Source organism: Balaenoptera physalus (assembly GCF_965194825.1).
Source record: "Balaenoptera physalus genome assembly, chromosome: 1".
NCBI lineage: Eukaryota > Metazoa > Chordata > Mammalia > Artiodactyla > Balaenopteridae > Balaenoptera > Balaenoptera physalus.
In genome coordinates this window covers 153,868,605-153,883,266 of record NC_138882.1, presented here as the reverse complement: position 1 = coordinate 153,883,266, position 14,662 = coordinate 153,868,605, and the positions used below count along the sequence as shown (strand labels likewise).

Genomic DNA, 14,662 nt, shown 5'->3' with positions numbered 1-14,662 from the left:
TAAGTTACATAGGGCAGAAACCATGTTTATTTTTCCACCATTGTATTGCTTGTGACTGGCATATAGCAGATGTTTAATAAACATTTGCTCATCCACTTATTTAACAAACATTAATTGAGGACCTATTATGTGCCAGGCCCTATTTTGAATTCTGAAAACAGAAAAAATAAATGAAGTTCTTTCTCTTATGAAATGAATAAATAATTGTGTTCCAAATATCGATCTATGGGATATTAATAGCCCTTACATGAAAAAAGCAGTTTATGGACAAATAAATTTAGGAAGCAGTTACTCAAAAGTTGAAGTAATTTTTTTGTTGCAGGTTTTATCACTTACTTTAATAAGCAAACATGAACTTGCAAAAGGGGATTGATAAATATTCACTGTTTCTTAAGCTCTTCTATCACAGAGCTCCCTTTTCAATGAGCAGTCAAAGATAAAGATTTTAAAGTAGGCCATAATTTGGGGGGGGGCATAGTTTTTGTTTTAAATTTTTAAGTGGGGCAGGAAAATTTGACTAGAGGTACAATTACCCTATCTAATCCACTCCTATTTATTATCCTTTAATCAACTGATTTAAAATGTATAACACAAAATGACCTTTATAATTTAAGAGCAAATCATGCCTCTTTTAGAAGATATAAAATTTAAATAGTCTTTCAGGTGATTTATGGAGTGGTGTATAATTAATAACAAATTTTCAATATAATAGTTTGCTCCTCAAAGAGGTACACACAACATTGAAACAATCCATGTTTAATTCAGGGCCATGCCAACAGAGCCTTAATCCACTTTACCATTTCACAGGATGGCCTACTAAAAAACCAAGTACCTTCTCATTTCCATCTCTTAAATGTTCTTTTTCTTCCAGAAGAAGTCCTAGTTCCACCTCTTAATCCCTGTGTCTTTGAAAAAAAAATGTATCATCTCTGAACCTCAGTTTCCTCAACTATAAAATGAGATAATAATTGCTATTCTCACAGGAATAAATAAGATCAAATATATATACATTTCCTCTTATTAACTAGAATGAGGAATGTGGTAATGGATTCAAGTTGAAGACATCAGTAAGAATGCATGTTTGATTAATATAGATACGGATGGGTAAATATAGCCTGGATCATCTTGTGGCACCAGAAAGTAAGGAATTGTTCAAAACACACACACACACATTAGTGGGACATGTCAATGGGGCACAGGAGCCAACCGAAAGGACTCCCAATGGCCAGAGCTGGAACAATTTGAGCATTGTTCAAATTAAAGCAGCATCTGATTATAACCAAAAGTATAATATAAATATTCATGAGTCCATATTGATATAAATAAATGACTGAATAAATTCATAAATGGGGGCGAACAGATAAATCTCCCATGCAGAAGAATTCCAAACAAATTATGTAGCTACTCCAACTTAAAGGAAGGGGGGATAACTTCCCACTCCCTTAGTGTGGGCTGCACACAGAAAATTTCTTCCAAAGAATACAATATGGAAAGGGGAGAAGAAAGAAGAGTCTTACAGTGGAGAAGCCTGACAAACACTCTTTCAGTCAGGGGAGCAAAGTCAACATCAACAGTCATAAGTCATGTTGGTGGTATGTAACCTTGATATGATATAATAAAAATGGCACTTTACATTTGTAATCTTCCTCCAAAAACCCTGTAGCTCATACCATTACACACCTATGAGAGTGGCCAAAATCCAGAACTCGGACTACACCAAATTCTGGCAAGGATGTGGATCAACAGGGACTCTCATTCATTGCTGGTGTGAATGCAAAATGGTACAACCACCTTGGAAGTTTGGCAGTTTCTTACAAAACTAAATATACTCTTACTATGTGGGTTTTTTTTTTTTTCTTTTTTTTCGCTACTTTTTTTTTCTGTCTTTTTAGCTGCCCCGCGGGGCATGGGGAGTCTTAGTTTCCTGACCAGCGATCGAACCCACACCCCCTGCAGTGGAACAGCGGAGTCTTAACCACTGGACAGCCAGGGAAGTCCTACTCTTACTATTTGATCCAGCAACTGTATTGCTTGGTATTTACCCCAAAAGTTGAAAACTTATGTTCACACAAAAAGCTGAACACGGATGTTTACAGCACCTTTATTCATAAATGCCGAAACTTGAAAGCAACCAAGATATCCTTTACTAGGTGAATGGATAAATAAAGTGTGGTACACCCAGACAAGGGAATATTATTCACTGCTAAAAAGGAATGTGCTATCAAGCCATGAAAAGACATGGAGGAATCTTAAATGCATGTTACTAAGTGAAAGAAGCTGATCTGAAAAGGCTACATATTGTATGATTCCAACTGTGTGACATACTGGAAAAGCCAAAACTATGGAAACAGTAAAAAGATAAGTGGTTTCCGGGGGTTGGGTGTTTGGAGAGATGAATAGACAGAGCACAGAGGATTTTTAGGACAGTGAAAATACTCTGTATGACACTAAAATGATGGATGTATATTATTATATATTTGTCCAAGCCCATAGAATGTGCAACATCAAGAGTTAACCATAAGGTAAACTATGGGTTTTGGGTGGTTGTGACGTGTTGGTGTAGGTTTATCAATTGCCACAAATGTACCACTCAGGTGAGGGATGTTGACAACGGGGGAGACTATGCATGTGTAAGGGGCAAGGAGTATGTGAGAAATCTCTGTCCTTTCCTCTCAGTTTTTCTGTGAATCTAAAACTGCTGTAAAGAAACAAATTTTTTTCTAAAAATTAACAAAATAAACCATAACTAATCTAATCATGAGAAAACCATTAGACAAATTCCAATAAGGGAACAACCTTACAATATACCTGACCAGTACTCCTCAACATTGTCAAGGCTTTCAAAGAAAGCAAAGAAAGTCTGAGAAAATGTCACAGCCAAGAGGAGCCTAAGGAGATAAGACAAGTAACTTGGGATCCTGGGTGGGATCCTGGAACAGAATAAGGATATTAGGTAAAAACTAAGAAAATATGAATAAACTGTGGACTTTAGTTAAAAATAATACAACCATTGGTTCATTAATTATAACAATGTACCATACTAATAACATAAAATGTTTATAATAGGGGAAACTGTGCATAAGGAGGTAAATGGGAACTCTCTATACTATCTGTTCAATTTTTCTGTAAATCTAAAACTGTTCTAAATGATAAAGTCTATTACTAAAAAAGAAAAGGCCTCTCATGATGCTTGGTATGTGAAAGGTGCCCAATAAGTGCTCTGTGTAATCACTGTTATCATCATTGTAATTAATAATAATGTAGCTGATGCTTCCAGTTTGCACTAGTTTATGGTCACAAATACAATCTTATTTATGATAATCATCCTTGTTTTGATAGAAGCCGTTTATAGCATAGAGGGGAAGCATTTGAGCTTTACAGAAAAGCAGACTGAGATTAAAAGCTTGGCTCTGAAATTTTATATTCTTTACATTCTTTATTATTTACTTTGCCTCTCTAATATATTTGCTACTTACTTTGCCTTCCTCATTTTTAAGATGGGGCTGAAAATAGCACCTACAATAATTGTCAGAATGAAATGAGGCAATGTAAATATTCATTCATTCATTCACTCATTCCACTAATTTATACTGAGTGCCTACTATGAGGAAAACCAAGAAAGAACAGGGTTTTGGGGGAAGGAGAGGCAGGGAATAGCAGAATTTCAGTTTTGGATCTGTTCAGCTTGAGATGCTTATTTGAGATATACAATGGAAAAATCAAATAAATGGTTATATATGAGTGTCTTAAACACAGAAAAGAGGTTAAAGCTGGATATGAAATTTAGCCTTACAGTTTTGGGACTGAATAAATTGACTTGAGTAACACTCCAACACTTCGTGCTCAAGTACAAGAAGAATCTGCAAAAAAAAAAAAAAAAAAAAAAAAAAGCCTGAGCAGGAGGAACCAGAGAGGTAGGGGGGAAAATCAGGATACAGTGATGTCAAAAGATTAAAAAAAAAGTTCAAGAAGAAAAGTGTTGAATACTGCAGAGAGGTCAAGTAAAATGAGGAAAGAGAACTATTCATTGCAGTTGGTAATACTAAGGTTGTTGATAACATTGACAAGAGTAGTTTCAGTGAAGCGATAAGGGCAGAAGCTGGAATGAAGTGGGAAGAAGAATAAATGGGAGGCGAGGAAGAATGGACAGTAGGTTTGACAACTTAGAGAATTTTGCTGTGAAAGGGAGGAAAGAAATGAGGCTGTGACTGAAGGTGAATTTAGTGTCAAGGGAGGGTTTTTAAAGATGGAATACTAGAGCATGTTTGTAGCATTGGAATGATCCCATGAAAAGAAAGAAATTTTGCATATACCTAGGTACTCAAAATGGCTTTTTGTTGTTTTATTTTTTATTTTTATTATTATAGGATCTCTAATCTCTCACCTCCAAAATCTCACCCAGTTATGTCTGGAAGTCTGAGAGTATCTCATGTAAGATCATGAATAGTCCTTCTGCTACCACCTGTCATGTCATACTCTCCTGCCAAACTCCCTTCAGTGAAATCTCCTGACCTCCAACTGCCCATGAAATTATTTAATGATGCCTCTTCACTGACACTAGTCCTGAGGCTCATCTTGAATATTTTGATGTCTATTTCAAAGGCACTGCTTCCTGATGCTCCCAAGGCTGCTAGTACCAATATGTTAAAATCCTTTAGCTGCCAAAATACTGTTGGATTTCTTAGAGTTTCAATGGGCAATATTTAGGGCAGAAGAGAAGAGAATGCTCCTCTTCCACACTTTATAAACCTGGGAACGAAGCAGTGCTGATTGTGACCCAAATTCTCCCAGAGTATTTTCTAAAAATAGCCTGTTCCATATCTTGTTAGAGTACCCAAGGGCTTCAAACCTAAGTCCATTAGTTGGACCCATTCTCTAAGACAAACTCCATGTTGTATTCCCAATTTCTCTTTTCACCCCACTGCTTTTATGACTTCTTTCCCCAAACTTCATGCAAAACAATTCATGCAAACTCCTAGTTGGCCTAATACACTGGTCTTTTAAGTCTAAATCTCAGAAATAAGGATATAGTTTAGGATAAAGTTTAAAACCTATCTAGAATTAGTGGTGTACCAAGGATGTGACAGTGGGAGTAGTTTGCTCTGAATGAAGGCAATAAGGAGGTGAACTAAATGTAGAGAATTAAAAACAATAACTAAAAACTGACTAAAGGTAGATCTGCCTTTTATTATCATCATATATCAGCACTTCTAAACCATATCAATGATAAAATATCCTGTCCCCCAAATCTTTTGTTAGTCTAAGTTCTAAATAATTGTGTTTTAATAATATATACATAAGCTTCCAATTAGCACATTTTTTGTATTCTTCTTTTTTTGTTGTTGTTGTTTCTATTTATTTATTTATTTTTACAGTAGGTCCTTGTTGGTTATCTATTTTAAATACAGCAGTGTGTACACGTCAATCCCAAACTCCCAATCTACCCCTCCCCCCAATTAGCACATTTTAAAATCATTTAAACATTGTATTCTACGTGGAAGTTAACTTGGAATCAGCTTCAAACACACTCGGACTCAGCTACACATTTGTTTTTAGAGTAAGTTCATAATGGTTCAGAATTGCTTGAGTTCACTACATATGTTGTTCTTGTCTCCAATCCCTGTGCTACTACATATTTCTGCATTTAGACAGTAAATTTGATATAAATAATAAGACAGAGATTGTAAAGGTGAAGAAAGGAAATTGATTTCTTCAATTCTGTCATTTTACATCATTATATGGAGTTTTTATTTGTGTTTACTATTTCAAATTTAAATGTAGAAACATTTGAAAGCTGCTAAAATCAATCCTGAAGAAGCAAAGATGTATAGTTTCAAAAATTTATTGTAAAATGGGATTTTTGTAAATCTCTGCCAAGCTTATCCTTTTTGTTTAAGCCTTTTCCTAACTTGTTGTAGATATGTTGCTTCACTTGAAAGAAACTTTTCTAAATTAAAGTCAATAAAAAGATTTCTTCAATCAGTGAGTAAAAATAGATTGACAAATCTTTATACATTCTCTACTGAATATGAGTATGTGAAGAAGATCAATTTTGATGAAGTCATGGGCAAATATGCAGACATTAAGGCTTAAAAACAAAATGTTATTTATTATTGCAAAATGTATTACAAAACATTATGTAAGTATAAGTTTCTTTCCCCTTTAAAACTAAATTAATTAGGGACTTCCCTGGTGGCTCAGTGGTTAAGAATCTGCCTGCCAATGCAGGGGACATGGGTTTGAGCCCTGGTCCAGGAAGATCCCACATGCCACGGAGCAACTAAGCCTGTGTGCCACAACTACTGAAGCCTGTGCACCTAGAGCCCGTGCTCTGCAACAAGAGAAGACACTGCAATGAGAAACCTGCACACCACAACAAAGAGTGGCCCCCGCTCACCGCAACTAGAGAAAGCCCGCCTGCAGCAATGAAGACCCAACGCAGCCAAAAATAAATAAGTAAATTAATTAATTAATTAATTAAAAAAATAAATGAAAAATTATTAATCTTTTATTTTTCTTTTTCTGTGCTATAATATTTACTTTTTTTTGACATTAAATATAATTTGTTTTAATGACACCAATGAAAAGACAGAGATTGCCAAAGTGGATTAAAAAGTCTGACCCATCTATAGATCGTCTACAAGAAACTCATTTTGAATATAATCATATAGGCAATGTGAATGTAAAAGGATACAAAAAGTAGTATTATGCAAAATTTAATCAAAGGAAAGCAGGAGTGGCTGTATTAAAATCAGTTAAAAGACTTTAGAGCAAAGACAATCCCCCAAGATAGAGGGGGACATTATATAGGGTAAAAGGGCTAATCCAGCTAGAAGACCTAACAATCCTAAATGTGTAGGCACAAAACAACATAGCTACAAAATAGTTGAAGCAGAAACTGATCGAAGAAAGAAATAAACAATTTTACAAATACTTGATAGAAAAACTAGAATGAAAATCAGCATTGGTATAGAAGAATTCAGCAACACCATCAAACAGTAACATCTAATAGACTTTTGTAGTACACTCTACCTAACAGCAGTTGAATGCACATTAGTTTCAAGTGCCCCAGAACAAACACATACTACCTTAGAAAATATGTTGGCACACTTAAAAAAAAAAAAAGAAAAAAACTCAAAATATTAAAATAATTGAAATCATACAGATACATACATATTGTTTTCAATAAAAGAAGATTTTCAATCCATGCATATATGGTCAATTAATTTATAAAAATGGATCCAAGGATATACAATGCGAAAAGGACAGTCTCTTCAATAAATGGTGTTGAGAAAACTGGACAGCCACATGCAAAAGAATGAAACTAGACCACTGCTTTATATCATACACAAAAATCAACTAAAAATGAATTAAAGACTTGAACATAATACCTGAAACCATAAAACTCCTAGAAGAAAACATAGGCAGTGAACTCCTTGACATCTGTCTTGGCAATGATTTTTTTGGATCTGATACCAAAAGCAAAGGCAACAAAAGCAAAAATAAACAAGTGGGACTACATCAAACAAAAAAGCTTCTACACAGCAAATGAAACCATCGGCAAAAAGAAAAGGCAACCTATGGAATGGGAGAAAATATTTGCAAATCGTATATCTGATAAGGAGTTAATATCCAAAACATATAAAGAACTCATACAACTCAACAGCAAAAAATCAACAATCCAAATAAAATATGGACAGAGGATTTGAATAGACATTTTTCCAAAGAAGACATACAGATGGCCAACAGGTACATGAAAATGTGCTCAACATCTCTAATCATCAGGGAAATGCAAATCAAAACCACAGTGAGATATCACCTCACTCCTGTTAGAATGGCTACTATCAAAAAGACAAGAAATAACAAGTACTGGTGAGGATGTGGAGAAAAGGGAATCCTGTGCACTTTTGTTGGGAATGTAAACTGGTGCAGCCACTATGGAAAACAGTATGGAGGTTCCTCAAAATATTAAAAATAGAACTACCATATGATTCAGCAATTCCACTTGTGGGTATTTATCTGAAGGAAACAAAAATACTAATCTAAAAAGATTATATGCACCCTATGTGTATTGCAGCATTATTTACAATAGCTATGATATGGAAACAACCCTAGTGTCCACTGATGGATGACTGGATAAAGAAAATGTGATATATATACACAATGGAATATTATTCAGTCATAAAAAGGAAATCTTGCCAATTGCAACAACATATATAGACCTTGAGGGCATTATGCTGACTGAAATAAGTCAGACAGAGAAAGACAAATACCATATGGTCTCACTTATATGTGGAATCTAAACAAACGAACAAATCCACAAAAAAATGAACTCATAGATACAGAGAACAGATTGGTGATTGCCATAAGCAGGGGATGGAGGGTATGAAAAATAGGTGAAAGTGGTCAAAAGGTAACTTTAAACTTCCAGTTATAAAATAAATAAGTCATGGGGACGTAAGGTACAGCATGGTGAATATAGTTAATACTGTATTGTATATTAGAAAGTTGCTAAGAGAGTAGATCTTAAAAGTTCTCATCACAAGAAAAAAAACTTTTTAACTATATGTGGTGATGGATGTTAATGAGACTTATTGTGCTAATCATTTCACAATATATACAAATATTGAATCATGTTATATACCTGATACTAATATAATGTTAGATGTCAATTTATATCTCAATAAGAAAGAAGATTTTCAGTTTGCCTTTTTTTTCTGGCCATTATGATTATTCATTTTATTTTCTGATTTTCATTAAAAATAATTTTGTCATCTAGAGGAGGAATATGTTAGCAAAATGATCCAATTCTGGTGTCAAATACACAAAGTACCCCACTTCCTATAGTAATAACAATTTAATATTTTAAGAGTGATGTTAGGAATATTTTACCTTCTTGAACACTCCATGTCTCTAAATTTGAGGCACTTTATTTTTTATATTTTGTTCTGAGTCATTCACTAATTCGTACGTCTTACAAAATTGTCTTATCTCCCCAAATAAACTATAAATTCCATGAGGGCAGTTCATGTAATAGGAAGTCAACAAATATAAATGTAATAAATATTCTCACTGCATCCTAACTAGACCAAAAACTGAATTTGATTTTGAGAAGGAAAGAAGTTAAGCACTGAAATACAATGATTCTAAATTTAGCTGTTCTTGTTCTGAGGCAACTTCATTCTTAATTTAAAATAGTAATTATTATAGCAATGGCACTCTCCCCTTTTGTAGCAGATATCTCTGGTACCACCCATATCACATATTCAGAACATATCTCTGATTTTAGCTATATCTGTGTTACATCGTTCCAGTTCACTTCATATTGCCAGTGTCCTACTCAAATAAGTCTGCATTCTATCCTTAGGCCTTCTCCAGACACCATGGAAGCTTGCTCAGCGCATTTGGCAAGCACAGTACAGATGAGTGGGGGATTTAACCTCTATCTGGGGCAACTCTCAATTGATAAGGTGTGGGGTTTGTGGATAAATGCTCAAGTCTCTTTAAAGTGGATTACAAAAAAACTCAATTACACATCCTTATATTTGATTTCCTCTTTCGCTATTTCACTCTACTCACTCCTTCCTTTCTGGTTCCTGGGATTACCTCCTAAATAAACTACCTGCCTCCCAAATAAACTACCTGCATCCAAGACTGTGTCTCTGACTCTGCTTTCAGAGAAACACAAATTGAAAATACTATCAACCACTATATTCCAGTAACATTAGGGATTTTGTAGTTCTGTGAAGAGGGCAAGGTGTTTCTTCCTTCGGGGCTTTTGTATATGCTATTCCTTCTATTTGTTATGTTTTGTTATCTCATCAGTCAGGTTATCAACTTAAATGTCATTTCATAAGGGAAAACCTTCCTGACACCTTAGAGCAGGTTGGATGGCCCCTTGTTTAATGACCTTATATCAACCAGTACTTTTGTTTAATGGTACTTATGTAGTTGAATATTTATTTGGATAATTTTGTGTTTAAAGTTGGTTTCCTGAATTAGGCCATAAGCTCCTCGAGGATAGGAATGATGCCTGTTCACAGTAATATGCTCAACAACTAGTAAAAGTCTGGCATCCCGTGGGTAGTCAATAAATATGTACTTGGTGCCTATCATTTTTTCAGCACTTTTCTAGACTCTAGGGATACAGTAAAGAACAAATCAGATGAAACTTCTACCCTCATAGATCTTACATTCTAGTAGAGAGAATGAAGACAAAACACAAAATATACAAATAAAATATGTGGTATGCTATAAGATGGCAAGTTCTATTAGCAAAATAAAATAGCAAAGGGAAAAAGAGTGTTGAAGGAGTTGCAATTTTAAATAGGGTGATTATGGAAGGTCTCAATGAGGTGAAATTTAAGAAAACACCTAAAAATATGAACCAATATTAATATATGGGTTAAGGCAAAGGGAAAAATAAGTGCAAAGACCCTCAGGCAGGAGGATGTCTGTCATGGTCATATTCAAAGAAAAGCAATGGGACTTCCCTGGTGGCACAGTGGTTAAGAATCTGCCTACCAATGCAGGGGACACAGGTTAGAGCTCTCATCCAGGAAGATGTCACATGCCATGGAGCAACTAAGCCCGTGCACCCCAACTACTGATCCTGCACTCTAGAGCCCATGAGCCACAGCTACTGAAGTCCACGCGCCGAGAGCCTGTGCTCTGCAACAAGAGAAGCCACCGCAATGAGAAGCCCGTGCACTGCAACGAAGAGTAGCTGCCGCTTGCCACAACTAGAGAAAGCCTGCATGCAGCAATGAAGACCCAATGCAGCCAAAAATAAATTAATTAATTAATTTTAAAAAAAGAAAAGAAAAGCAATGAAGCTAGTATGGTAGGATTAGTAGAGTGAGTGAGGAGAAAATAGGAAAAGATGACAACAGAAGGGAGATAGTAAAACAGATAATGGATAGCCTTGGAGAGTATTGTTAGGACTCTTACTTTTACCCTAACTGAGACAAGAAGAAGCCATTGGAGTTTTGAGGAGGAAAGTAATATGATCTGACTTCTATTTTAACACTATGACTGTGTCTGCTATGCTGAGAAGGATGACAAAGACAAGGACAGAAACAGAGAGACCAGTTAGGATGCCATTGTAATAATCTGGGCAGGAGATTAAGGTAACTTGGACCAGGATGGTAGCAGTGGAAGTAGTGATAAATAATCAGATTCTAGATATGTTTTAAAGAGAGAGCCAGTAGGATTTGCCTCCAAGGTTTTAGGTTTGAACAAATAGAACTGAGATTGGAAAGACTGTAGTAGAAGCAGGTTTGGGGGTAAGATATAAAATATGAGATGCCTATCATATATCCAGATGGAGATGATGGGTAGGAGTTGGATATACATGAGTCTGGAGTTCAGGGGAGAAAGCCTGGCTGGAGATATAAATTTGGAGGTTGGCAGCATATACATGATATTTAAAAGATATTAGATTGGGTGAGATGCCTGAAAGTATAAGGTTAGAGAGAAAAATAGAGGAAGTAAAATGTTTCTGCACTGAGACCTTCCAATATTTGAGGTCAGGGAAATGAACAGGAATCAGCAAAAGAGAAGGAGAAGGAATAGTCAGAGAGAAACCAGGAGAGTGTATTGGGAGTTGTGGAAGTTCTGTTCTGATTGCTACAAATTTTTCAGTAAAATAGGAAGTAAAATTATTACATGAGAAGTGCAAAAGGGGGAGGAGTAGTTGGAGATCTGAGGAAACAGGAGGTATGAATAGTTTTCTAGGAGAGTAGAAGAGCAAAAACTTTTCTACTACCCATACTAGAATAATATAGTATGATTTCTGAATAGCATTGAGGGTCCCTTGAGATTAGTGATTATGAATTTAAAGTGAGAGCAGTCAGTATAAGTTATGTGTTTTTCTCCAGTCACATTTAGTGATGTGAGTGTAGTCAAAGGGTAAAAAGAGAGTTGAATTTAACCAGTTTTGCCAAGGGAATATGAGTGAGAGAGAAGCAAGTGGGTTGAAGAAAATAAGTATAATCATTGGCTATGGAGTTTAAATTAGGTAAGAATGGTTTGAGGCCATAAGTGGGATGAAGGACCATTAAAAGGTCATAGGAACAATAGGTTATAATTCTCAGGGGGCTTTGAGAATTACCGGAATTAGGATCCCAGAAGGAGTGAGTAGAAAGACAGATGATGGTTGGAGAGTAGAATGCTTGAAACCAGCATTATAGGAAGTTTATAGTTATAGGTAAGACAAGGTCTAAGGTGTCATTATGGTAGTGAGTGACAGAGCTAGGTTGGAAAGAAGTCAGGTAATGACATGTACATAGTCCAATGGAGATTATACTCAGAGGTAAGAGGGATGACATAAGGGACCTGGGCTCTTTGTAGTGATTGATATAATGATTGATATAAACAGGGACAAATGGCATCACAAGATTACTTCTGATGGTCCCAAAGAAGATGTTTGTGGTAAAATAGTATTGCAAGAGAGAGGAACTCTTCCCAAAAGCTGAGAGTTTTGTGCCACACCTTGAATTCTGCTGGAGGCACTGAGGAATTCAGAGGGTCCCTGAATAACAAAATTTAACATTTATTGAATGTCAAGGCACTAAACTCAGAATCACTGTAAGAAAATCTTGTGGCCAACTTACTGAAGTCTGGCTTCAATCCTTACCACTGTACTAGAAGGGTGCCATTGAACCTGATTAGGTCTTCTTTAGAGGGACTCCATACAAAAGGACTGCTTTGAGGGTGAGGTGACCTCAACAGATGGGTGGACTGCCAGAAACTAAGGTTCAGGGAAGTTGTAATCAATAAGATGAAAGAGACATTGAGTATTATAGAGAGATTCCCCAGGAATTGGAAAGAAGTGTCCATGAAAAAGCCCACAAAAGCACTCTATGAAAGATAGAGCCAATGATTGTGTAACTGCCATAAAGAAGACCCTGAAGGAAGATTATAACTATATCAGTTAAGTGAGATTTTTCTGCCTCTTACCTGTCCTCTCTCTCCCTTGTTCCAGTCTGGATATAGTCTAGTGAATGGGGGAGAAGGAGTGAAAGTGCAAAGTGGTAAAGTAGAAGTCAATTATGTTACTCTTTCCATCACAGGATTTTACATTTGATAGAGGTCAAGCTGGGTAAAGGAGTTTAAATTGTATGAGAGTTTGAAGTAGGAGAGTTTGGACATTTTTTTAGTTTCAAAAAAGAGACTTCATTTATTTGACTGGGGGATTTTTAAAAAAATTACTGCAAAGTGACCTGCAAAGCCATGGGACCTCCTGAGGTATCATCCCGGGATGGAGAAGAAAAAGTTGAGAGAGCAGTCTTGAAGGAATCAGTGGGAAAGGAAAAAGTTACTTTTTGTTAGCACTGTACCAGGTTCAGCTTGTTTAGTAAAAAGGTTACCATTATATTACAAGGTAGAAAATGGTAAATATCATAGTAAAGGAAGGGGAAAAGTTCTTTGAGAGTTGAGTGAAAAAAAATAAATAAATGAAAAGAATCCAGGAAGTCAAATAGAAGAGGCAGCATTTTAACAGGACCTGAAAATAACATTGGATACTTCAGAGTAGATAGAATTTACAGGTGAGAAGGAAAGGCTACTAACTAAGGCTGTATTAACCTGGGTTCCCTAGAAAACAAATTGTGAGGCAAAGCTGAAGCGCTAATGTAAGAGTGAGGAAAAGGGCAGTGAGGTAGGGGAAAGTTGGTAGAAAATATAATGTGGTATATTACTAAACTGGTCATTACTTCTCAAAGTTACACAACCAGAAACTTACCCAAACAGGACATCTCCAGGCAGGTATTACAGAAACACCACGCCTTAGAAAAATCTACTGAAGAAGAATGAAGAGAGAATTTACTGGCTGGCCACTCCTGTGTCCTCTCCCCCATTGTCAAAGTTTGCCCCTCACAGAGTTAATTACCCTATACTTTCCAGTCCCTTGGCCTCTCCTGTACTTTTTGTATAAGCAAGATATCATACTCTGTGCCATAATCCTTCATCTGAGTCTGGAATTTGTGGCGGGAGTCAGAGACTTCAAGATTCAGTTGTGAAACCACTTGGATCATTGGAGTCTGTAGAACTGGTCATGGAGGCAGTAGCTGGGGCTGAGCAAGCAGCTGAGGGCCAGGAAGACTAGTGAAAAATCTGAGGCAATGCATAAAAAACATCAAATATACTCCCCAATCCATAACCATGGCCTAGACAGTCCCACTTTTGTGGTCCACAGGAATCTTAATTTCAACATTTCTAAAATATTTTCAAACCTTTTTTATTATGATATATTACATATCCACAGAAAAGGAAAAAAAAGCCACAGAGGAAGGGAATATATTTGCAACACATAAAACTCACAAAGGACTCATTATAGAAAAAAAAATAAAAATCTCCTTCAAACCATCAAAAAGTAGACAACCTAGTAGAAAAAACAGGTAAAAGACTTATGTACTTCACAAAAAAGGGAAATCCAATGCCCATAAATACATGAAAACAGCTCAATTTAATTAGTAATCAGGAAAATTCACTTTAAATGAAAAAGATAATTCCACTTGTAGATAGGATATAGTGGGAAGGATAGACCAATGTTCTGCTGCAACAACTACAAAAAAAATAGATAAATTACAAAAATCATATTTTAAAATACATCGATGTTCATTTAAATGAATTAAAATTTCAGAAGGCAGAGCCCTCTCCA

The 14,662-nt window shown here is 35.9% G+C and overlaps 1 protein-coding gene across 2 annotated transcripts in view; it reads left to right on the top strand.

The window, feature by feature from the left end:
• LOC309645526 (uncharacterized protein C1orf185 homolog) overlaps positions 1-14,662 on the top strand; it is a 247,587-nt gene that overhangs the window by 29,901 nt on the left and 203,024 nt on the right. The window lies entirely within an intron of this gene.